General features: G+C 44.3%; 1 protein-coding gene across 2 annotated transcripts in view; it reads right to left on the minus strand.

The window, feature by feature from the left end:
• The window catches only part of WASF2 (WASP family member 2), a 79,376-nt gene extending 64,556 nt beyond the window's left edge, over window positions 1-14,820 (minus strand). For both annotated transcript variants that reach the window (XM_036745075.1, XM_036745074.1), the window contains exon 1: window positions 14,659-14,820. The gene's annotated coding sequence lies outside the window, so the exon portion shown is untranslated. The remainder of the gene's footprint in view (window positions 1-14,658) is intronic.
• Window positions 14,821-23,905: the final 9,085 nt, after the last annotated feature.

A 23,905-nucleotide genomic window follows, 5' to 3' on the forward strand; every position in this document is an offset into this window, starting at 1 on the left:
CAGGCCTGGAGTCATCAGAAACCGTATCTCAAATACAATGGCCTAATCACAATTCACACTCAAGATTTACAAAGGGTCTTCTTCCAACAACCATGAGTTAGGTAGTACCGCCTCTGTTTGTGGATGGGGAAACTGAGACATAGGGAGGTTAAGTGATTTGCCAAAGGTAGCCAAGTAAGCGTCAGGACTCTTCTGCAGCTCTTCTGTCTCTCAGACCAAGGTACTTTCCACTACAACACGCTGTCCCTCCTATACACCAACCAAAACCAGAAAACTATGAAATGCCAGATGTCTGAAATAAAACTGACGATGTTATCCTATCAGGGCACAAAACTAAAGCCTTTGAATACCTAGCGTACCACAGAAAACAACTAAAACTATCAAAATGTCAAGGGGCCTAATTAAGGAGGAAACACTTTAAAAAAAACCAACAAAATCTTCAAGTGGGAAAGAACAGGAAACAAGGGATGTGATATAATAATAATAATAGTGTACTTAACTATGTGTCAGGTAAGCGCTTATTATCTCATTTGATCCTTCTAAAAACCCCAGGAGGTTGGCACTGTTATTATCCCCATTTTACAGATGTGGAAACTGAGGCAGACAGAGGATAGATGACTTGCTCAGGGTCACACAAACTGGATTTGAAATCAGGTCTTCCTGACTCCAGGCCTGGCACTCTATCCACTGTGCCACCTGGCTGCTCCCAAGTAAGTGTGGCTAGGGTAAATGCAGACTTGTTTACCAAGTCCCAGAAACTAAACAAAGTACTTTGCACACTAAAATGTATGGCAAATTTGTACAATTTATTATCATAAGTGATAGTTCAGATTGCATTCCCTATACCAAAGAAATCAAAGGTCTAATTTTTTTTTTAAAAAGATGACATAGATATTAGGGAAAAGAAGGTATGTTGAATAGCTAGCCTATTGAGGTTGACACTACATGCCCTTACCTAAAATGATAATACTGTTTAAGACAAAATACTGACCTAGAAGGACCATGGGTTTTACCCAGTCTGCCACTTATATTCTTTTGATATAAGCAGATAGAAGATGGGGTGGAGGGGGAATGGGGCAGGTGGCTGGGTGAGAAAAAGAGAAAGTGATAACTAATGAGAGCTCATAACACACTGATTACTCAAAACACATTGGATGACAGGGCCAAATCATCTCTGATATGGTTCTCAATGATAAAGTACAGTTGTCCAGGGCTGGAATAGTAGCTTTCAGGACGTTAAAGACAAAGGATGGATTGCAAGCACTGATTAGGAATCAACTGTGGCTAAGGAAGTCATACTACTACATGGAAATTAAAGTCCCTACCACCTAAGCCATGAAAGGAGGAAGAACAGTAACACCAGAAGGTCTAAGTTCTAGTACTGACTGTCACTAGTCAGGAGCCTGACCATGGCCAAGACAAATTCTCAGAACTGTAGGTTTTCCTTGGTACAACGAAGGGGCAGGAACAGGTAACGCTATACAAGATACCTTACAAAACCAACATTTCATGTTGTCTAATTCTAACTAAATAAAAAAGCTGCATACAGATGTCAGGGCAAAACCAGTACAGCTTAAAACCCGACATAGGAGTTTTACTGGTGGTCCCTTTCCAGCTGTGGGTGACAACAGACACTACCCTCTGAAGACTGTCAAAATTCCATGGAGGTAAAAAAAAAAAAAAAAACAACTTAGAAATGAGGCACAATACCAAATGGAATGTATCTCTCTAAGTTTTATTCTTTAGAGTATTTATTATCTCAAATACTAGGAATGAAGGGTGAGAAATGTTCTCATAAACTTTATGATGCCAATTTTTTCCCCCTAGATCTTACTGCTTTGATGTAGAAAGGTGCAGGTGAGGAGGCTCCTACCAATGCAACCCAAGGTGACTGGTTCTACTATTTCTGCTCTCAGAGAGTTGTCTGGGGCTCCACCACCACACCCGTGCACTGGCTCTCCCTATGCCTGAAATGTTCTCCATCCTCACCACTAGCTGATGTCCTTCACTACTCAGCTCTGACCTCCCTTTTTGTAAGAGGCCTTCCTGGCTCCCTCAGCTGCTAGTGCCTTCCCTGCAGAGATGACTTTTTCATAGAGATGCCACCTATCTAGACATATCGCCCATGTACCTAGTTATTGATTTATGTGTTGTCTCCCCCATTTCAATGTTAGCACCTTGAGAGCTCCTCCAGGACTAGTGCTCACCTTTCTACCATCAGCAATTAAGCACTGTACCTGGCACACAGGAAAGATGTAAAAAATCCTTTGGAACTGAGTAAGAAGTCAGAAGGCATGCTCAAAGGCACACTACAGACAGTGCACGCTAGAGGAAGGACTTCTGTCCAGGTCTGCCCACCTCTGAATCCAATATACCATGCTGTTTGTGTGTCAACAACAAGGTTTAAATTTTAGTGTGAGTCAATGTCTTGTTTCCATATTTTTCTAATTAAAATCACATTAACTATTTCAACTATTGCTCCTTCCTGAAAAATCAATCAAAAGCACTCGTTAAGTACTTACTATGTCCCAGGCACAGAGCTACTGTACACTAAAAAGAAGAATCTTGTGCTAAATTGGAGACAATCCAATAACTAGAAGAGCCTGCCTCAGAGTCTTTCATAGTTTAACTGTAGAAAAGAGGTCTGGAGCTCTAAAAGCAAAAAGACAGGCAAAAGTTAATAGCCATTCTCAACGTTCTGTCTTTATTTGTATGTAGAAATTAGTATGAAAAGCAAATTTTTCATAGAGACTTCCATATCTGAGAATTTCTCTTACAAATTCAATAATTTTAGTATCTATTCTACTCTTTTTCTCATTCAATTCTGTTTGGTTTCTAAGTTAAGAAGTGTGTTTCATTTGCATAAATGGTAACTATTCTGAGATAAGGGGGTGGGCTTTACCATTCATAACTATACATTTAAATTCTCTAGAGTATCATTCATACTTCAAATGGAGCAGGAAAAAAAAATACTCATTCAGTTTCATTTTAATGGTGACTAACACATGAATGATTATAACGTTAGGTTCTGAAGGGCTGGGGGGTGGTCTCCAAATGCCAGCTATCAACTCCAATCATTGTAAGTCCATTATGGTCCATACTGACCCAAGGACCACTGCCACCTCCTTTGACCAATTTCACCTACAGTGAAAAATGTGAAGATTATGAAACATGCCTATTAACTAAATAGGCTTTATAAAGTATCTGTGTATAGTGCTATCACAATAGTAAAATATTTTACCAAATAATCTGAGAACAGAAATTAGCAAGGAAGCAACCTTTTAACCAAAACTCAATAATAGCTGCTCTCTAGGCACTGATTTTTCTAGCTAAGACTATGAGCTCTTGGGAGGGAATATAAATGTAAGGGAATAGTAGTTCTTTACCCCTATCTAGTTTTAATCAGTGATAGAAATTGAATTTACACAGATCTGCATAAATTATTCAGCTGTCTGTGCTTCTCTCATACATTTAAACTTAATAAAAACTTAATAAAATAAAATTTAAACTGAATAAAAATAACTTGGCTATCTTTAAAATTGTCATATCTTGATTTCTTCCCTCTGCCCCTGTTCTCCCTATGAAACAGACCCAAATACGGCAGGGAAGAACAAGAGGGGAAAGCTTATCCATGCAGCCCCCTTGGAGATAACAGCTGACATTTATATAGCTCTTCGGGGCTTACAAAGAGCTGTCCTCACAACAGGAAGATGAGGTAGGTAATATAAATATTAGTCCCATTTTACTGATGAACAACCTGAGGCTTAGAGATGTGAGGTGGTCTGCCCAGGTTACAAAGCTAATACTTGAACTACAACTGGAATTCAGGTCTTTCCCTCCCTTCCTGCACCCGTCCTCCTGCTGCACTGGCCTACTGGCAACTCCTCCAACACGTCCCTCCATCCCTCACCCCTCTCTGGCACCTCTGGGCCTCTGCTCAGGCTCTCCTCTCACCTTGGCCTCTTGGCTTCCTGTAGGGCTCAATCCTCCTTAGGAGGCCTTCCCTACCACCATCCCCAGCCACACTATTGCACCCCCCTTCCAGATTTCCCTCATCTACCCGGTAAACATCTACGGACTTAGCTTTATGGACATGTTGTCACCCCCATGACGATGTCTATCTCATGAGGGCAAGAACTAAGGATACTCTTTTTGCCTTTCTCTAGAGCTTAGCTCAGTGTCTAGCACACAGTAAGCACCGAGCAAATGCTTGACAGACTGAGATCTCAAGTCTAAATCCAACAGTCTTTCTACTAGACCACATTGCTGAGCCTGCCTTCATTGCCTTTTACTGCCCTACTTAACCCAAAGTCAAGACATCTCAGCCCCAACACAGAGAAGAGGAAAAAGGTAACTAAAGCAGGAGTTACAGAGCAAGAAAGAAGAGAATGAATCATCACAATTATAATAACTCACACTTACAGAGACTTACAAAGCATTCAACAAATTTCATTCAATGCCTATAAAGCATGTACTCTGTACAAAGCATTCCGGGAGTACACAGGGGTCAGAGTTTATTCACCCTGCCACCACATAAGTTCATACCCCACAAAACACAGATTTCAAAGGGTCCCGCCCTAAACTCTGCACCATTTCCTCTGTCCCAGCCTCTATCAATCCTTCCCTGGCTTCCCGTTCTGCCTCTTCCTGCAATTCCAATGTGACTGTTGGCAAACCACTTTGCCTCTCTAGACTTCAGGTTTCTCATTTGTCATATGAAGGTGAAAGAGGCTGCCTGAGCAGAATTGCCAGTTATAGCACTCCAACAAAACACCCAAGTATGAATCATGGTCAAGAAATCCAAAGAGAAACCACAGTAAGAGACTTCTTCCACCCCAGAACTGGAAAAAAGTCAGCCAGAAACTCACAGGCAACAGAACTGGATGCTTGTTGCTATTAGGTCGTTTCAGTCTTATCCAACTCTTCATGACCCTTTTTGGGTCTATTTTTGGATACCAGAGCAGTTTGTCATTTCCTTCTCCAGCTCATTTTACAGATGAGGAAACTGAGGCAAACAGGGTGAAGTGACTGGCCCAGGGTCACACAGCTACTAAGTGTCTGAGACCACATTTGAATTCAGGTCCTCCAGACTCCAGGCCTGGCATTCTAGCCGGGTAATCAGTCTCCCAGGGCTATCAGAGACAGTGCATGTAATGTCTGATGGCTTCCCCAGAGAAAGTCCTCTGGGATCGGACACAACAGGAATTGTGTCAGAACACTCCAGAGTAAGGACCCTGAAAGTCCCAGGGAACAGGGGGCAGAGATCAGCTACCAGTATGTTTCCCCAAGGCTCAGGCCAGGAACAGCCCAGACCAAGACCAATGGGCTCTTAGGTCACTAACAGTCTGTCCTGAAGTGGCCTCAGTGGAATCTAAAGATCCAGTGGTCAACCTCAAAGACTCAGGGGAGCCTAACCCCGGGAGGTGGAAGTCAGTACAAGAACCCAGGAGAGAGGACAAGACCAAGGAGGACCAACCTTCCCACTCAAAAATATAAGGAGTAAAGGGTAGGGTGAAGCCTGGTCCTAGCCCAATGCCCCAAATCAGGAACTAATGCTGGAAATGAGTATATAAAGAAAACACTAACTAATATCAAGAATTATTACAAATCTAGAGATCCCTCAAAAGGAGGGAGCTACTCTGTTAAAAACTGAAAACAGAGGTTCAACAGGAAAAAATGGATTTTCCACAAGGACTAAATGAATATCTAGAAGAAATAAAGCAAGACATAAACAATAAAATAAAAGATTTAGAGGAAAAGAATTGAGAGAATGAGAAGCTTAGTAGAGAAAGTGTTAATCTTTGCCCAAATAACAAACTCCCTGAAAACTATAATAGACAAAACAGAAATGAATGGCTCTACAATAAGAAAAAAATCAAAAGGCTGAAAAAATATAAGAAAATGTAAGACATCTGATACCAAAATAACAGACCTGGAAAATAGAATAAGGCAAGATCATTTAAGAATCAGTAGACTCCTTGAAAACTAGGATTTTAAGAAACCTGGATACTATGCTTCAAGAAATAATAAACAAAAACTGCCCAGACCTACTTGCACCTTACACCCTATAAATTAGGGAAGGTGACAAAAGATGGTAATATTCAAATAGTGCTGTACCATTTGTGATTGCAAGGAATTGGAAACAAAATAGATGCCTATAAAGTGCATAACTAAACAAATTGTAGTACATAAGGTAATGGGCTATTACTGTGCATAAGAAATAACAAATGTGATGAGGAGTTCATTAGAAAGATCTATATGAACCAATGCTGAGTGAGGTTAAGTAGAGCAAAGAAAACAATATACACAATGACTACAACAATGGAAATGACAAAAACCACAAAAAAAATCAAAAGTAAATGTTGCAAAATTACAAAGAAAAAAATGACTCAAAAGTAGAAATATGAGAAAACACTTCTACCCCCTCCCTTTGTAGAGATGAAAATTTCCCAAATGTTATACATTGCATATATTTTTATTTTTCTAATGTATTAATCAGCTATGCTGACTTTTTTCCCTTTCCTTTTCTCAACAACAAAAAAAAATACTGCTATATGGGATGACTCTCTGTGAGGAGAGAAAGAATCCTGGGGGAATTATGACTCTATAATAAAACAAAAGACTTCCAAAACAACTTATTTTTTAAAAAAGGATCTACTTGGAAGAAACCCCAAAAGAAAAAGTCCCAGGAATGTCAAAGCCAAAATCCAGAGCTTCCAAATCAAAGAAAAAATACTGTAAACATCCAGAAAGCAGTTCAAGTATCAATGAAAACAGGATTACACAAGATCTAGTAACCTCTATGATAACTGAAAGGAGATCTTGGAATAGAATACTTCAAAAGGCAAAAGAGAGATAAGCTTACAACCAAGAATAATTTACCCTGCAAAACTGAGTATAATCTTATTGGGAAAAAAACAGACCTTTAATAGAATAGAGAACTTTCATGCATTTCCAATGAAAAGAGTAGAGTAGGAATTCTGAAATACAAATATGAGAATCATGAGCAACCTAGAGGGGTAAATTTATCTGACCAATTGGAAAGAGCTATATAATGATGTAATGCTAACATTCTAAAGGGGGAAAGGAAACAAGCAGCCCTTGAGAACCTTAATGTCCTCAAAATGCATTTAGGGAACTAAATAGGAAAAATAGAGGTATTTGAGATAGATTAATTCTGTTCAGAGAGTTTAAGCAGGGAAAGAGAAGGGAGGGCAAAAAAAGAAATACTCTTGTGTAGAAACGAAGCAGGAGATGGAATGTGTTATTTCTTATAATTGAGGTGCATGTGAAGAGGAATATCCAAATACAAAGGAAATAAAGTGGAGGAATTAGAACATCAGTTAAATCTCATTTATCTTAAATGGAGAAAGGAGAGTTGAACACATAAAACAGTCTGGTGTAGAGATACATCAAATTCAAAGGGAAATGAGGAGGCATAAGGGATGAGGATGACTTAAGAGGGATCATAATACCAGGAGGGAATAACTACAAGCAAAACAAACTTCCTGTTCCTAGAGCAGGGATGTGAAAAAAAAAAAAAAACAAAAAACTCATTGCCTCTTAGACAACTGAGGAATGGCTGGATAAATTGTGGTATGTGATGTAATGGAATATTACTGCACCATAATAAATGATGAAAGAGACAATTTCAGAGGATCCTGGGTAGTACAAACTGATGCTGAGTGAAATAAACAAAACTAGGAGAACAATTTATATAAATACAGCAAAGTTACAAAGAAAAACAACTTTGAAAGATTTAAGAACTCTGATCAATGCAGTAACAATGTCTCTACAGGAACTATGATGAAGCATGTTGCCTCCTCCCGACAGAAAGGTGATAAGCACAAGGTGCAGTAACGTACAGTTTTGGACACTGAGCAATGTTTTTTTGACTACATTTATTTGTTACAAGTATGTTTTCCTCCTCTTTCTCTCAATTTTTAATGGTGGAAAGGTTAGTAATAGTGATTTTAAAAAGAGGGCAATTTGAACATTTTTAAATTCACCAAAGAGAACAAAAGAAGTTCAGAAGAAAGCATAGAGAAGCAGGTTAATTTTAAAAGAAACATGAAGAATTTATTATGTGCTGCTTCTTAAAAAACAAGCAGTGGAGACCACAGTTTCATATAGGACACTTTTTTCTGTTCCAGACTAGGGGTTCTTAAACTTTTTCCACTCGTGACCCTAAATAGGGTCACAACCCCACAGTTTAAGATATGCTGTTCTACAGTGTGTATGAACTGCTCTTTTGGGTGGTATTTTAAGTTCAGAATAAAATTTTTTAAACTTTCAAAGAAGGGAAAAAAATAAAAGTTTAAAGAAAAACAGAAAAAAAATTAAAGAAAGAGAAACAGAAAATAAAATAAAAATGAATGGTTTAACCTAGATGACCCTTTCCAGAGATCTATCTATGATTCTGCTTCTTAATTTGTCTTAGACCACTGGTCAAAATGTTAAAGTGGAAAGAGCATGCATGGCCTGTGCTTGCCCCTATAAGTGACCATCCAAGAGTCAAGCAGAACTCTCTACTTGTATAACACTGCCCTCATTTCCTACACAGTCACTATGTAAGGGATGAAATCAGAAATTTGTGGTGGTAAGGTTTTCTTCTAATAATGAACTAGGGTTCCAGAAGTCGCTATCCAGTGAAGCCATGCCAATTCTAAGAATGAACTGTGACACAAAGACAGTTCTCCCACCTCATAATAAACTTGGATTCCTTTTACTCATTCTACTCCCCCCTGCCCCCCTCCCATTACAAAGTATTAGGAGACAAAAAAGAATTTGTTCGTCCTGGGGATATCTTGAACACCCCACTCCTAGGATACAGAAGTGTAGAAGATACAAATTCACGGTTAGGCTAAAATAATATTCCTGACCAATTCCTCCACTGATAAATATTTTTGAAATATCAAGAAATGTGTTGGGAAGGAGTAGAAGAGAAGCCTGGGACAGTTTGATTAAGACCTGCTCCTATAGAAGCCAAGAAAGGGACTTTTGTAGGGACAGGAAAAGGGTAAAAGTACCTTTTTAGATGTTTTAACAAGCGAGGGATAGATTTTGGTATTCAAAAAAGGGGGCTGGGTGGGTATGCAGGATTTCATGGGACTTGCTCCATTGATACGGCTTTAACTAAGTAATCTTTCAAGCTCTAGTGATGCAGATGGAACTCACTTTCCAAACTTTATGTGGCCCTGAAAACTGCCTATAGGATAAATCAGGAACTCTACTGTGGGGCATTTAATCTAGCTCCACCTACCTTTCCAGACATTACTCTTCATACAATCTACACTCCAGCCTAAATGTCCCAAATGTCCTACTTCGCTGTACCTCATATATGACATTCCATTTCCTGTCTCCACAACTTTGCAGGGGCTATCCCTGTGCAAACTGAGGAGACATGGGGGACAGAATGTCACCAGCATCCTTTGTTTTCCTTCTCAGCCCATTTGCCAGATCTTACAAGGTCTATCCTAATCCCTCCCTAGAAATCACTTTGCATGAATTTTATATCTACTTATCTGTTTAACATGTTGTTTTTCCTTCAACAGAATCTAAGCTCTTTGAAGGGAGGGAACATTTCATTTTTTATCTTTGTATCTCCAGACCCAGCACAGTACTTGGCACCAAGTGCTACTTAATAAATGCTTGAAGAATGAATGTAAATTTAACTTTGGTAAACATTAAGGCTACAGAAATGAATAATTATCCTTAATTTGTGTTTCACAAATCTAGATTTCCATACCAGATACATGTAAAAGTGAAGTACATCAATGCTTTAAATTAAAAATACATTATAGCATATTATTTCTTTTACATTTTAGCACATTCTACCCAGGTGCCCCATCAAAGTGTGAAGGAGACCCTGAGTTCCTAAAGGCTACAACAGTAGGTAGGGTCCAAACTGTAGCAGGTCCCACCGAGCAAAAAATGGTCTGAGCAAGTCTAAAGAGGCTTACGCCATTTTTTCCACTTAATTCCTGCACAAGGGCAGGTCACTTCTCTGGATCTCAATTTTCTCATCTGTAAAATAAGGAAAGGTTAGCCTAGATGATCTCCAAGGTCCTTTCTAGCTCCCACGGGCTCACCAGAAGGTAGGTTTAAGCAACTTTTTAAAACAAATTTCATGCACAGAACTACCACAGTAATGATATTATAACTAAAGACCCATTTTATTTGCAAATCAACGCTAAAATTCTAAAAATTGAGGATCTCCTGGTTCTGCTCCTGAGAATTCAGGAGATAAGCTTTCTCCAATACAAACAAGCAAATGCACGCTGAGCAATTCTTTCACTTACCAAAAGTCACTACATAACATAAAATATAAAATAAGCAATTTCTTTTGACAACAGACATAAATTGAACACGTTATAGTGTTGTTCAACTGTAAAGTGCCTTTTGCCCTATCCTGTATTTAGATCAAGATTAATTCTTCTGAAGTTGAAACCACTAACTAGAATCATAGTTAAAATATACTACAAAACTGACTTGGTAATTATGTCAAGAGAAAGAGTTATCTTACTGATGAATCACCTGTACAGTGAAACGTTGTGAATTGTTTTTTTAATTGTCTTGTGGGGCTCAGGAACAAAATTTATTTGATCTTGTAATATAATTTCCACTGAACAAATTACAATTGACTTTTTCCATGACAGCAGCCTCTGACAGGGACAACTCAGAAGACATCTAAACAGGAATAAGTTTCACATGCTTTCCTTCCTCCTTTAGCTATCTGGTTTTTCAAACAAAGAACAATGCGGTAGCTCTGCTGCTTAAAGACACTCCCTTTCTCAGCAGTTTCCTTCTTGACCCTTCTCCAAAAAGGCTCCTCCCACCCCAAAGTGACAGGAGAACCTTCCCCAGGCCAGTCCTACCCATCTGTCCAGTGGCCAGGATTAATCAAAGCCTCAGATCTAGAGAAGGAGAGCTGCAGTTTATGAAGCCAAACTGACCCCAGAGAAGGTACTCAACCTTCTGGAGGTCAGATAACAGAGAGCACAAAGAAATGCCCTGGCTTATAGACAGGCTTTCATCCCAGGGACTCCAAAAGCTGTACAAACAGAGAGTTTTATTGGGACCCAATTCCAGCGAAATGCAGCCATGGGGAGGGAGAAAAGGAAACTGTGGGGCAGGAAGCCTTCACTGCCATTGTTGGAATAACTCTTTCCTAATGGCAACTCTGCTAACCATGGCTGAGGTCGCAGCCTCTAGAACTGAGGAGCTGTGAGGTGGTATTTATTTTATTACAAATCAGTAGGTTGTTTAGTAGTTACTTAAGGGCCTAAATGATGGGACCCTGTCTAGGGGGAAGGCCAGGACCCTGTATTCTCAAACTCCCCTAGCTCCTAACCACCAAATGGCTGCCAAGTACCTCTGTGTGCCTAAATATGTGTTGGGGCAGCCCCAAGCACTGGGGAAGAAGTTCTCCTCAGGCCCCCAAAATCTTCTGACTAGATCCTGTAAGGAGGTAACATTCTCCCTAATGCTTTTCCTTAGACAAACGACATCTCCTTAACCTCACTACGCCAATATCTTCCCATGAGAAAATGTATATGAAAATGAGTGAAACAGAGGAATGTGAGAAGCAGCAAATATAGCAAATATAGCAAAGAGGAACAATGGATTCAGAATCAGAAGGCACAAGTGATGATCTGATCACTAGCAGTTACCAACTGCATGACCTTGGGTAGTAACTTTTATTTGAGCCTACTCCTCGGTAACAAATGGGGTAAAGAGCAACACCTACTTCCCAGGGTTACTATTAAGCAGTGAAGGAGAGAACTGACTGGAGAATACCAGATGGAGTCAGAATCCTGGGACCCCCCAGGATCTATGAAATGACAAGGAGCCCCAGCACAAGACCGACAGGAGGGCAGGGCCACACACAGAGAATGATAAGGCACGGGACACTATCTGAGGAAGTACTCACACTGCTGAGATCACAGATCCATCAAAATATCAAGCATTTGGTAAACTTACAACACTACATGCGTTATTTCATTATGTCCCCCAATGCCTTGCATATGGGAAACACTTAATAAACGTTTGCTGAATAAAACTGAACAGAAAATACACATACTGTTTTAAGTCTCTGGTAAGCCCAATTACATCCTTCAAGAGCCTTCAGAATGCCTCTCCTCCATGATTCCCTCTGGGGCAATCCTTGACCACCAGGCCTTAGGATTCTTGGTGGCAACACCCAGAGCCATACTGCTCCAAGTATGCCTCCAAGGCTCACACCTGCATGGAAGGTCTAAGTGACTTCCCCCTTGGGCCCCTTCATTACTCTTGGCTCAGTGACAGTATAGCATATAGGTTGATTTCTCCTGCTTTGGCAAGTCTTATTATCCTCCCAGTCTTTACCCTAGACCTTCACACATGAGGCAGTCTGTGAGGTATCCCTGGTATCCCTGCTACGTCCCAATCCCATCGATCTGCAAGACAGATGGCCGTGGTATTGTCCCATAGCCCCATCACACTTGGAACAGTAGTACCAGCCCTCACTTGCCTCTGGGTTAACTCAATAAATCCCCCACCCACATCTTTGTGGAAACACCTTGCAAGCATTCACAGTCTTGGTCTTACCTCCCTGGGGACCAGCCATGAAACACTTCACACATTCATTTCTCTGTGGAGCAGCCCTGATAAGCCCCTGTCCTACCTCCCTATCAGACAGGTCTCACACTCTGTCCCACCCAATCCCACATCTTTAACATTCTGTAGGCCTTCCCCCACCAATTCTTACATCCCTATGGGCAACCATTGGAACCCCTCACACAACCCTCTCTATAGGGTGGCCCTGGCTGTTCCCCATACCTCAATTTCCCACCTCTCAGGGGAGCAGTCCTGATTTGTTCCACTACTCCCATTCTCCCTGTCTGCAAGATAACTTTGGAATTATTTAGGAAGCACTGCTCCATATGTTCCCTCCACATAACTATCTACGGGCCAGGTCCTGGTACTCTCCACATCTCTCTTAAGGGCAATGCTTGTAGCCCCACCCGACCCCACTCTCACCTCCTTATGGGAAAGCCTTGGACACTCCCAGATGCACACTATTCCACGGGCCCTTTGTGGTAGCCCCTATTCTCCCATTTTCCCTTGCTTAGGGGCAGCCCTGAAACACAAACACACACACACACACACACATACACACACAACTGGGCTAGACCTGTATTCCCCCACTTACACTTCTCTTTGGCTAGTGCTGGTACTGCCTCCCCCACCATCTTACATCTCTTCGAGGCAGCCCTTGTATCCCTCAACGCATTCTCATTTCTCTACGGTATAACCTTATGATCACTCCCCCCTCCACCTCTCTTATGGACTGCCCCTTGTACTCCCCAGGCCTGCCTCCCTATGAGATAGTCTTTACAATGCCACCACCTCAGCTCCCTTCCCCTATGGGCAATCCCTGGTATATTCTAGCATTCACATTCTCACCTTTGAGCAGGCCCTGGTATTCTCCATCCTCCTGACGATGGGACAATCCTAGCTCCCTCCTCCCCCATATCTCTGCATGGTCCCTATAGCCTCCTCCAAACATATACAACTCACTTCCCTATGGGGCAGCTGTAGTATCCCCAGCTGGGCTGGCTCAGGTACTCCTCCATCCCCACTGGTCCGTGGGGCAGCCCTGAGAAGGCCTCCTCATTTCCCTATGGGATGGTCTTGGGAACTCCCACCTATCTCTGGGGCAGACCTAGTACTTCCCAGTCTAAGTCAGTCTTTGAGGAAGCCATGGTATCACACTTCATTTATGTTGACCTATGTGGCGACCTCAGTATATTCCTTCTCACTGCCCATGGGATGACCCTGATACCCACCCCCACCTAACTTGGGACAGGCCCATACCCACCTTTATCTCACGGCAAAGGAGACCTAGTACCTTCCAAAGCTTATGACTGTCTCTGGAGCAGTCTGAGCACTCCTTTTACATTTAAGGAGGTCCAAGGGGGGGGGGGGAAGGCCCCCAACTAATTCTCCTAAGGGACAGACCTGGTACCCACCTCTACCTTTCCACAGGGAAGATCTGTTCCTCCCTGCTCCCTCTCCTACAGGGCAGCCCTGGTATCCACCAGCACACCTCCAAAAGGAGGCTAACTCCACCATGGGTCAACCTGAGACTCCTTGCTCACTTCCCCATGGGATGGCCCAAGAATCCCTTGCTCAGTCCTTCATGGCTCACTCCCCCATGGGGCAGCCCCGGACCCCTGCTCACTTCCTCATGGGACAGCCTGGGATCCCTGCTCACTCCCCTCTGGAACTACCTGGGGCCTCTGTTCACTACTCTATAAAACAGCCTAGAACCCCCTGCTCACTGCCCGAGAAACAGCCTAGGACCTTTGCTCACTCCACCATGGGGTGGCTTGGGGACCTCCTGCTCACTTCCCCAAGGGGCAGCGGCGGACCCCTGCTTACTTCCCTAAGGGGCAGCCCGGGACTCCCTGCTCATCCCCCATGGCTCACTCTCCTATGGAACAGTCTGGGACCCCTGGGGGCTCCCCGTGGAGGCAGCCCTGATCTTGTCCCCCACGCCTGCCCAGTGCCTCCCCTCTCAGACCCGTCGGACCCCTTAGACACCGGCCCCGGCCCGACCAGGCCCGGCCCCGCCAGGAGCCGCCCTCTCCCGAGGCAGAGGAACTTGTTGCTCACCTGGCCTCGCAAGGAGCCAGCAGCGGCGGGCCCGGCCGCCCCTCTCTGCCCGCTGCCGCGGTCCGCAGGGTCGTCTCGCCCCCCGGCAGCTTGCCGCCACTCCCGCCTGCGGTCCCTCCCTCAGCTCGCTACGCCCCCGGCCGCGCTCGCCAGATCCGCGTCCGCCATTACGCGCTCCCCTCCCTGAGACGTAGCCCCACCCCGACACCTGATCTGATTGGTCCATAGCCCCGCCCTCCCGGAGCTTCCCACTCTTTCATTGGCCTTCATGGAGCGCCTGTCAAACTGATACGCAAAAGACGTACTCCGCAGGCACTGCCCCGGGAGCTCCACCCGAAAGACTTCCGCAAATGGAGTAAACAGCGGGGAGGAGACCAAGTAAAGTTAAAGGCGGGGTACTAGCGAGTCAACTTCCTAAATTAAAGTAACAAAACACCACTTCTGACAGGACAGATGCTCTTTAAAAGCATTTTAGGCGGTGGTCTCTTAGCTAATATTCTAGGAAGAGGTGCATAGGAAGCGAAGGAATGAGCCAAGCCTAGGAACTTCCTCTTGCTATCCCTCTAGTTGCAGTTGGTTTTGCCCCAGTCCCTCCTCCCGGCTTCTAACGAGGGCTAGGTAGGAACTGGAAAGTTGAGTCATTGACTGGCGCCCGGGGTCTGGCTCGAGCACACCCAGGGCGGGACTGAGCGCTCTGCGAGGGAGGGGCAACCAGCTTGGAGAGGTCCTTTCTGAGGTCCCCACGTGGCGAAGAAGTGGGCTGTCAAACGCACGCCCCTGGACCACCGTCCTTTTCGAAGTTCTCTTCCTCCCAGAACTTGGGACCCCGAGTGGACCTCCCACCCTTCGGGCAACTCCTGGTGACCACCTGTGTCTATTCCATTCGATTCATTTCAATTCAACGAACTTTTATTAAGTTTTCTTTTGTTCGAGGCTGGGGAGTGGAAAGGGTTCGTAGACAGAAATACCCGCCCTCCAAGAATTTAAAATCGAATAGGTGCAAAGCACGGATCTGACGGTGCCTTACCAGTGCTCGGGAAGTTTCAGCGGTCGAGCATTTATTAAGCGCTTTCAGCCTGCGGGGCACAATGCTAAACCCTGGGAATACAAAGACAAGCGGAAAAAAAAAGGCAATACCTGCCCTCGGGAAGCTCACATTCTAAGGGAGAACACACACACACACACACACACACACACACACACACACGCTAAAAGAAAGGTCTGGGAAAGGGAGGGAGAAGGAAGGAGATGAGACGGAGAAGTCCAGCGTAGTGCACCCCTGGTGAGAAACGAGAATGCGGCATTCAGCAGGCTGGGCACCCTCCTTAAACGGAGCTTCTGGGAGGTGTTTTTCACCCTCCAATTTCCAATCAGACAGAGGGGTTCCCAGGACAGAAGGTAAGCTCCAGGGCTGAAGTGATCTTCTGGGCCATCATGGAAAAGTCCAGGATATGACTCAAACTGCTCTGGCATTTAAAGCCCTTTACAATCTGATTCCCACTTGCCTCTCTATCCAAGCTGATTAATCATTACTTCACCTTCGCTAAGGCAACATTCCTCCCTCTGAGATTACAACCAATTTATCCTACCTGTATTTTACTTGTATATAGTTTGTATGTTGTCTGAAGTCAAAACATTTATGAAGCGCCTACTATGCGCAGGGCACTGTGATAAGGGCTGGAAATGCAAAGAAAGGTGAACAAAGATGGTGAACTTCTTGAAGGCAGGGGCTGTTTCCCCCCTTTGTATCACCAGGGCTTAGCACGGTGTCTGGCACATAGTAGGTGCTTAAATACCTGCTGACGAGATTGGAAACTGACCTACTTAATTCCAGGTATATCACGCTGCACTTCATATCTCTTACCTCTTCAGGCTGCACTCCTGGACTTTATCTTCATTTCTTTCTTCCCCTTTTACCTACACCACCACTATCTTTCCTTCTACTGATAATAATAACATATAGCCCTTATCCTGTGCTAGGCACTGTGCTAAAGCATTTTACAAGCCTTTCATTCGATTCTCATAACAGCCCTGGGAGGTAGGTGCTGTTATCCCCATTTTACAGAAGAGGAAACTGGGGCAAACAGAAGTTAAGTGACTTGCCCAGGGTCACACAACTAGTAAGTGTCTGAGGCCAGATTTGAACTTAGGTCTTCCTGACTCCAGGCTAAGTGCTCTATCCACCGTACCATTTCTGCTTGTATTTCTATTTCTAGCACTTTAGCATAGTGCCTGGCATATAGTAAATATTTAATAAATGCTTGACTTGATTTGACTGGTACCTTAGCCCACTGAGAATACCTACCAACCACTGCTCCTTTGAGGCTCAGAGTAAATACTCCTTCCTATAAGAAACCTTTCCTGATTTCTCTCCTTAGTAAGGGAGAACACTGTAATCTCCTTGAGGGAAAGGACTGTTTAATTTTTGACTTGGTATCCCCATCAACTAGTACAGTGCCTGGCACATAGTAGGTTTTTCGTTGTTGTTTTGTCAGTTCAGTCACGAATGACTGTGACCCATTTGGAGTTTTCTTGGCACAGACACCAGAGTGGTTTGCCATTTCCTTCTCCAGTTCATTTTACAGATGAGGAAACTGAGGCAAACAGGGTTCAGTGAGTTGCCCTAGTCAGTGTCTAAGGCTAGATTGCAACTCAGAAAGATGACTTTTCCTGATTCCAAGCCCAGTGCTCTGTCCACCATCCACTTAGCTACCCTAACACTGACGTAGAGGGTGTTCAGGGAGGTCTAGCCCTCTAGTGTAAAGACCGTCCGGTACTTTGCAGGGCCGCTCATCTACCTTTGGTGTCCACCTTCACCCAACTCCTACCTAAGTCTCCAAGAAGCTGTAGCATGCCCAGGGGCCACATCTCAGTAAACCATCTCAGCAGACAGTCTAAAACCAGGTTGAGGATAACTGACAGCCTCATATTGGTTGGTGAGTTGGTGGGATATCTGCCCCAAGCATTTGAAGACTTCCCCCAGTGGAATGGGCAGATGAAAACAATTTGTTCCATGAAGGCAGCTGAAGCAGGGGCTATGGAACACTGTATTGGGGATCCTTGAAGAGTTTGGCCTTTGTTTCCTTTGATTAATTCAGTGTCTTTGATTGAGTCTTACTAGGTATTAAGCCCCAGGCCCAAACGCCTATCTATTAGGTGCTAAGCCTATGTGGGTATGAATTGGTAACTAAGGTGGGGCCAATGAAGGGAGGTGGTAACACCAGAGCCAAGCATAGGAGCCTAAGTTCTGGTCGCTCTGTGTGGAACGAGTGAAGACCTCTCATAAAAGAGGACAAATTAAATAAATAGAAATAAGTAGGATAGTGAGTCCCATTTCTCTACTTAGATGTTTTCCCCTCCATAAGCTAAGCTAGTGACCGTAAGGCCCCTGAGGTTAAGAACAGGACACAAGATGCTCACATCCTGTGTATTTACCTAATGGCGAGAGGCCTGGAAGAAAGAAGGGTTGAGGTGAATAAGTCAGCAACCATAAAATCCTCTGAACGTAAGGATAGGACACAGGATGCTGACCCCCTGTGTATTGACCCCAGGATAAGGGACCCTCAGCTCAGCAGAAAAATGGATGAAAAGCCGGAAAGCCAGGTGCAATGGTAGACGAGCAAGACCAGTTAGGTATGAATGATGGGAGACAAGGTGTATGGATGCTGGGGATATCTGTCACAGATGTAAGGGTGATGGGAAAGGCTAGTTTGCCACAGATGTGAAGATGAAGTAAACAACAACTGGCTTCTGCCTGTCACAGATAACCAAACCATTTGTTCATTGTCATTATCATTAAGATAGATTTATCACTTCAGATTGATTGGAGAATGGGATAAGAATGGTAGGAAGGTTATGTCCGTCACCTGCTTGTCAAAAATAACCATACTGTTTGTTCCTTGCCATTGTCCCTGGGATAGATTTATCACGTCCAGATTGTACCCTCAAAGCTTACGTCTGCAAGCTGAGAGGAAGGAGGTTGGGAGGGCGAATTGCGGTTAGGGACCTATATAAACACCCCAATTTTCTGTGTCCAGTGAGCTCTGACACTGAGAGGACCCCCAGTCCTTTTGGTGTCCGAGTTGCCCTTTCCCGCGGGATCGTAATAAATTTTCCTTTCTGCTTTCATCTTGAGATGCCTCTGTTTTTAATTCTTGGATTCGTAAAATCCATCACAAACAGCTCAGATGATGGTTGATGATGTCTGAAACTGTATAAAAAGGAGAGCAGAGCTATTTGCTTAAGGCTCTCACTCCTGGAGGCTCAGGACTCTGGGCAGCTGCTCTAAGGCCTTCCGGCTGAACTCAGATGTTGATGGTTTTTGGTAACTATGAATTGTATTGGGTCTGTTTGTAATTTGATTGTATTTGCTCTGAAGTTCAGGATGCTGACTTTTTCCCCTCAACTAAGTGAATGATGTTTGTATGCTGGATTAAAGTGAGATTGTGAACCCCTTAACGTTTTGCTTTCCTTAGCAAAGCAGATCAAAATAACCTGGGCTTGCAGCATTCTGTAAACTGGTTGTTGTTGGTTTTACACCCCCCAACCCCCACAGTAGCTGCTAGCTGGATTGCTCAGAGCTTGGTCAAAGAAACCAAGATCATCCATTGCAGTCTGGGCCATCACCAGTCGTTCTGACTTTGGTCTTGCCACTGGACTTTGATGATCCTGGGAAAAAGAGTGAGGCCAATGGCTTTGTGCAACTCTGCCTCACTTAAATCCAGTTCAGTTGAAAGTCAAGACATCACCCTGTGATGTCACTGGAAGATGAAGGAGGAATAACAAGGGAGAACACTAAACACCCTTTAGTGCTCCGGCCCAACAAATTACTTTGTAGACATCTGTGCACATGATAGGATTTGTTCTCCCTCTAGAATGGAAGCTCCTTGAGGGCAGGGACTGTCTTCTTTTTCTGTCTTTATAGCCTCAGGGCCTGAAACTTTTTTTTTTAATCTGACAAGCAATTTCATCAGTTTGGGGAGTTGCTAGGGAAAGACTCCCCCTGTAGATGCAGATCAGTAGCTGCTCTGCCACTTAGAATCTAAGCTACCTGAGGCATCGAGTGACTTTCCCAGGGTGACAGCCAATAAAGGTTTAGGAAGCACCTACTATGTGCCAGGCACTTTGCACTGGGAACACAGAAAGAAGCAAAAAGTCGCTGCCCCCAAGGAACTCATAATCTAACAGGAAAGTCAACTGGCAAATAAATATATTATAAGCAAGCTATATACAAGATAAAGAGGAAACAATTCAGAAAAAAAGAGGCACTAGAATTAAGAGGGGTTGGGGAATGCTTCCTGTAGAATGGTAGTGTCAAACTCAAATAGAAGGGGGGGGGCCACTGAACCACACATAACAGATTCCTAGGTTGACTTAGAAAACCACATAGTAACATTATCTATGTCCTATTGTATTTTTGGTTACTTTGTTAAATATTTCCCAATTACATTTTTAGTATTTTATTTTTCCCCAATTGAATGTTAAAACAATTTTTAACTTTTCTTCTTAAAGTTTTGAGTTCCAAAAGCTATCCCTCCTCCTTCTCTCCCCTGCCCCCATTACATTTTAATCTGGTTCATCAAGAGGTTCATGGGACTCCTGGCCTCTCTGTTTAACACCATTGAGTAGAAGATTTTAGTTGAGACTTAAAGGAAGCCAGAAGAGATGAGGAAGGGGAGAGCATTCCAGGCATGGAAAACAGCCAGAGAAAATGCCCAGAGCTGAGAAATGGAATGTCTTGGTCAAGGCATAGCAAGGAGACCAGTGTCACTGGACTGAAGAGTACATGGTTGGGGGAGTAAGGTATAAGAAGACTAGAAAGGGAGGAGGGGGCTGGGTTAGGAAGGGTTTGGAATGCCAAACAGAGGATTTTGTGTTTGATCCTGAAGTCAATAGGGAGCCATTGGAATTTATTGAGTAGGAGAGTGACATAAGCAGACCTGAGCTTTAGGAAAAATCACTTTAGGGGCCAAATGGAGGAAGGATTGGAGTAGGGAGAGACCTGAGGCAGGCTGACCCAGCCATCTGTTGCAACAGTCCAGGCATGAGGTGACAAGGACCTACCCTGGAGGGGTAGCAGGGTCAGAGGAGAGAAGGGAACGAAGATGAAATTTATCTGTTTGTCAGAGTAAGGACTTGAACACAGGTCTTCCTGACTCCAAGGCAAATCTCTATTAACTATACCACCCCTAATGAATATTTGTTGAATTAAGTTGAAGACTGGGCTAAGTATAAAGGAAAGGACCAGACAAAGCATTCTGGGAAATTCAGGGTAGGAGGAAAGAGAACACCTAAGCTGGGTCTTCATAGAAGACAGGGTCTTGAACAGATGAAGATTTGGGGAGAGGGGCGTCCATTCCAGGCAAGTAGGATAGTGTGCAGAGGCCCATGATGGCAAGGTGAGAACAGAGACATAGAGTGGTCTAGCCAGGCTAGAACTCAGTATATATGAAAGGGCAACTGTCTGAGATAAGGCTAGAACAGGAGCCAGACTGAATAAGGCCTTGAATGCCAAGATCAGGATTTGATACTTTTCAGTCGACAGTGGAAATTTCTAAAAGTTAAAGTAGAGAAGTGACATGATCATTGCAGTATGCCTTTGCCCCAGTATTTCAGGGACCAGTGGGAAATAGGCATAGGGGACAGGTCAGATGTGCACCAAGTTCCCCAGTCACACACGGGTCTGGATCCAGGCTACGTCCCAACTGGTCAGACCAAGGACTCTAAGTCAGAAGACCCTCCAGGCGTAGGTCCCCTAGAAAAGCTCTATCTGGGTTTTGTCCCAGAGTATCAAAATTGAGAGGGCATTGATAGCACTTTCACCCTAGTGTTTTGGAATCTCTTTCCCATGTGGTCTTGTGTCCTTAGAGACTCTCCACCCTCACCCCCACACACCCTTTATTGAATTTGTCTTAAAAAATTGATTTTATCTTTGTCTCAGGCAGGGGTGGGGAAAATGTGGCCTTGATATAGCCTTCTAGCTCTTGGGTACATCCCTTTGACTGAGCCCAAGTTTTACAGGACAAATCTTTTTATTAAGGGGATTTGTTCTGTGAAGTTTGGATTCAGTCAAAGGGCCAAACTTGAGGAGCTAGAGGGCCATGTATGGCCTCCAGGCTGCAGGTTCCCCACCCCTGGTCTTGGGTGTCTCCAGAATTGCTAGTTAGAACTCTCCTCCCTACCCTGGAGAGGAGGTCATCAGAAGGCTGAAAATCTGTTCTAAGATCAGGGAAGAGAAGGAAGCCCTCATAGCAGATGGAAGATACTGGGAGGCCTTTTTGTCAGTCAGTTGTTTTGCTGATGATCACTGGAGTCGAGACTCAGATTCCAGCCTCAGCTCAACCTTGAAGCTGTGACACTCCCTCTTCCCCCCACCCACCCCCTAGGCCTCTGTTTCCCTATATGTAAAACGAAGACTAGATGCTCTCTAATCCTATAAAACAGTACAAGGATATAGAATTCTCCAGGCCTAAGCACTCTCCTCAAAAGTCACAAGAGAGTCATTACCTCCAGAGTCTGGGCCTAGACATAGAACTCCAGGGTTCTGTTTGGAGGGTGGGCCCCGACCCCACAATTCACCATAATCAACCTCCAACCTTGAAGAAGGCTAGTTTTCTCTTCTGGACAGTGGGGGTACAATCTGCTCCCCTTTTCTTACCTGATAAGATCTATAGAGTTTGGCCCCTTTGAAAAGGAGGCCACATAAATCCAAGATGGCACTCCCACAGCTTGGAAAAGCTATTAAGTCAAAGAATCCCTGTGGCTTTTCTCTGTGTTTCGTCTGCTTCCCTGGTTGGTCCCTTTGCTGCCAACCACGCAGGTCTGGGAGCTTGGTCCTCCCTCCCCATTCCTGTAGGGTACAACAGCAGCTTAATGCAGACAGTCTTCCTCCTGACTAGAAAATTGAGACAAACTTCCCAGTCTTTGGCATAAAAATAACTCGTGTGGCAGGTGGCCTGGTGAAGGCAGGAGTGGGAGGATACAGGTCAGAGATACTTCCAGGGGGAATCTCCCAACCTTGAGGCTACCGCCCACCCCTTAACTTTCCCCTTTCAACACCCACCCCAAACCAAACAAAACTTTTTAGAGCACAGAAATGTAGTTCAGTTTATACTCTCCTTTATTCCCAGCTCTTCCTCTGATTCCAAACTCCTTCCTACCTAGGCCGATGGAGATGATCTGAAGCTCCCTTCCAGATCCTACATTCTTTGCTCTGAGACTCCTCCCAGCTCTGACATCCTGAGTCCTAAGGGCCCTCCCAGCTCTGACATTCTCTGTTCCAAGGCCCCTCCCAGCTCTGACATCCCGTGTTCTGAGGGCCCTCCCAGCTCTGACATTCTCTGTTCCAAGGGCCCTCCCAACTCTGATATCCTATTTCCCAAGTCCCTTTCCAGCTTTAACATTCTACAGTTGTGTGATTCTAAGGTCTTATCCAGCAAGTTATCTCAGGGGGCTCCGAATCTCAGTTGCAGCCAAATGAACCGGCTTCCCCTCCTCCACACCCGGCTTGACTCCGGCTTCAAAGCCTATTTTGTGGCCATTTCTTTCACCTGGAGCTCTCTCCCTCCTTCTGCAGGGCTTAAGCTGGGGAGGACCTGAAATGGCTCCCTTCCGTCTTTCCTCAGTGCCCCCCCTCCCACTCCCAGCCAGCCTCCCTCCATTCCCTGGAGAGAGAAAGAAGGCCGGGTGGAGCTGTGAAGAGCTCTCTGTAATGGTTTGCACCTGCTCGGGAGAGGTAAGAATGAAATGGAAGCCTTCCCAAAGGATGGGGAATTGTGATTCGCCTCTTTCCACCCCAGCTCCGGCCCTGTCTTTCCCCTGAAACCAATTCTGTCCTTCCCTTCCCACCACTTTGCTCTGAGTTCTCCAGCTCCCCACTGCCTGGCCCCCCACTCCAGAGCCTGCTGGAAAGCTCACCAACTCAAGCAAGCCTTTCCAGACTAATCAGGCCTGGCTCTGGTTGCCTACTCTCTCCAGCCTTCCCTGTGCAAGTGTATAGCTCGAGATGGATATTATTATAATCATAGACCATTAGAGTTGGAAGAGACCTCAGAACAGAAGATGTCAGCTCTGGAAGGGACCTTGGAAATTACTGCAAAGAGGCCTGGCTAATTTAGTCGTGCATTTTCTAAATTATCATATATACTGAGAGCACAGCAACGGCTGCCCTGGGAGGGTCTGGGAAATGTCTAAAGTAAAAAAAAAAAAAAAGGTCCTTCTATTGTACCAAAAGTTTGGAGCAGCTGCT

Source organism: Trichosurus vulpecula, chromosome 2, assembly GCF_011100635.1.
Source record: "Trichosurus vulpecula isolate mTriVul1 chromosome 2, mTriVul1.pri, whole genome shotgun sequence".
NCBI classification, from domain to species: Eukaryota; Metazoa; Chordata; class Mammalia; order Diprotodontia; family Phalangeridae; genus Trichosurus; species Trichosurus vulpecula.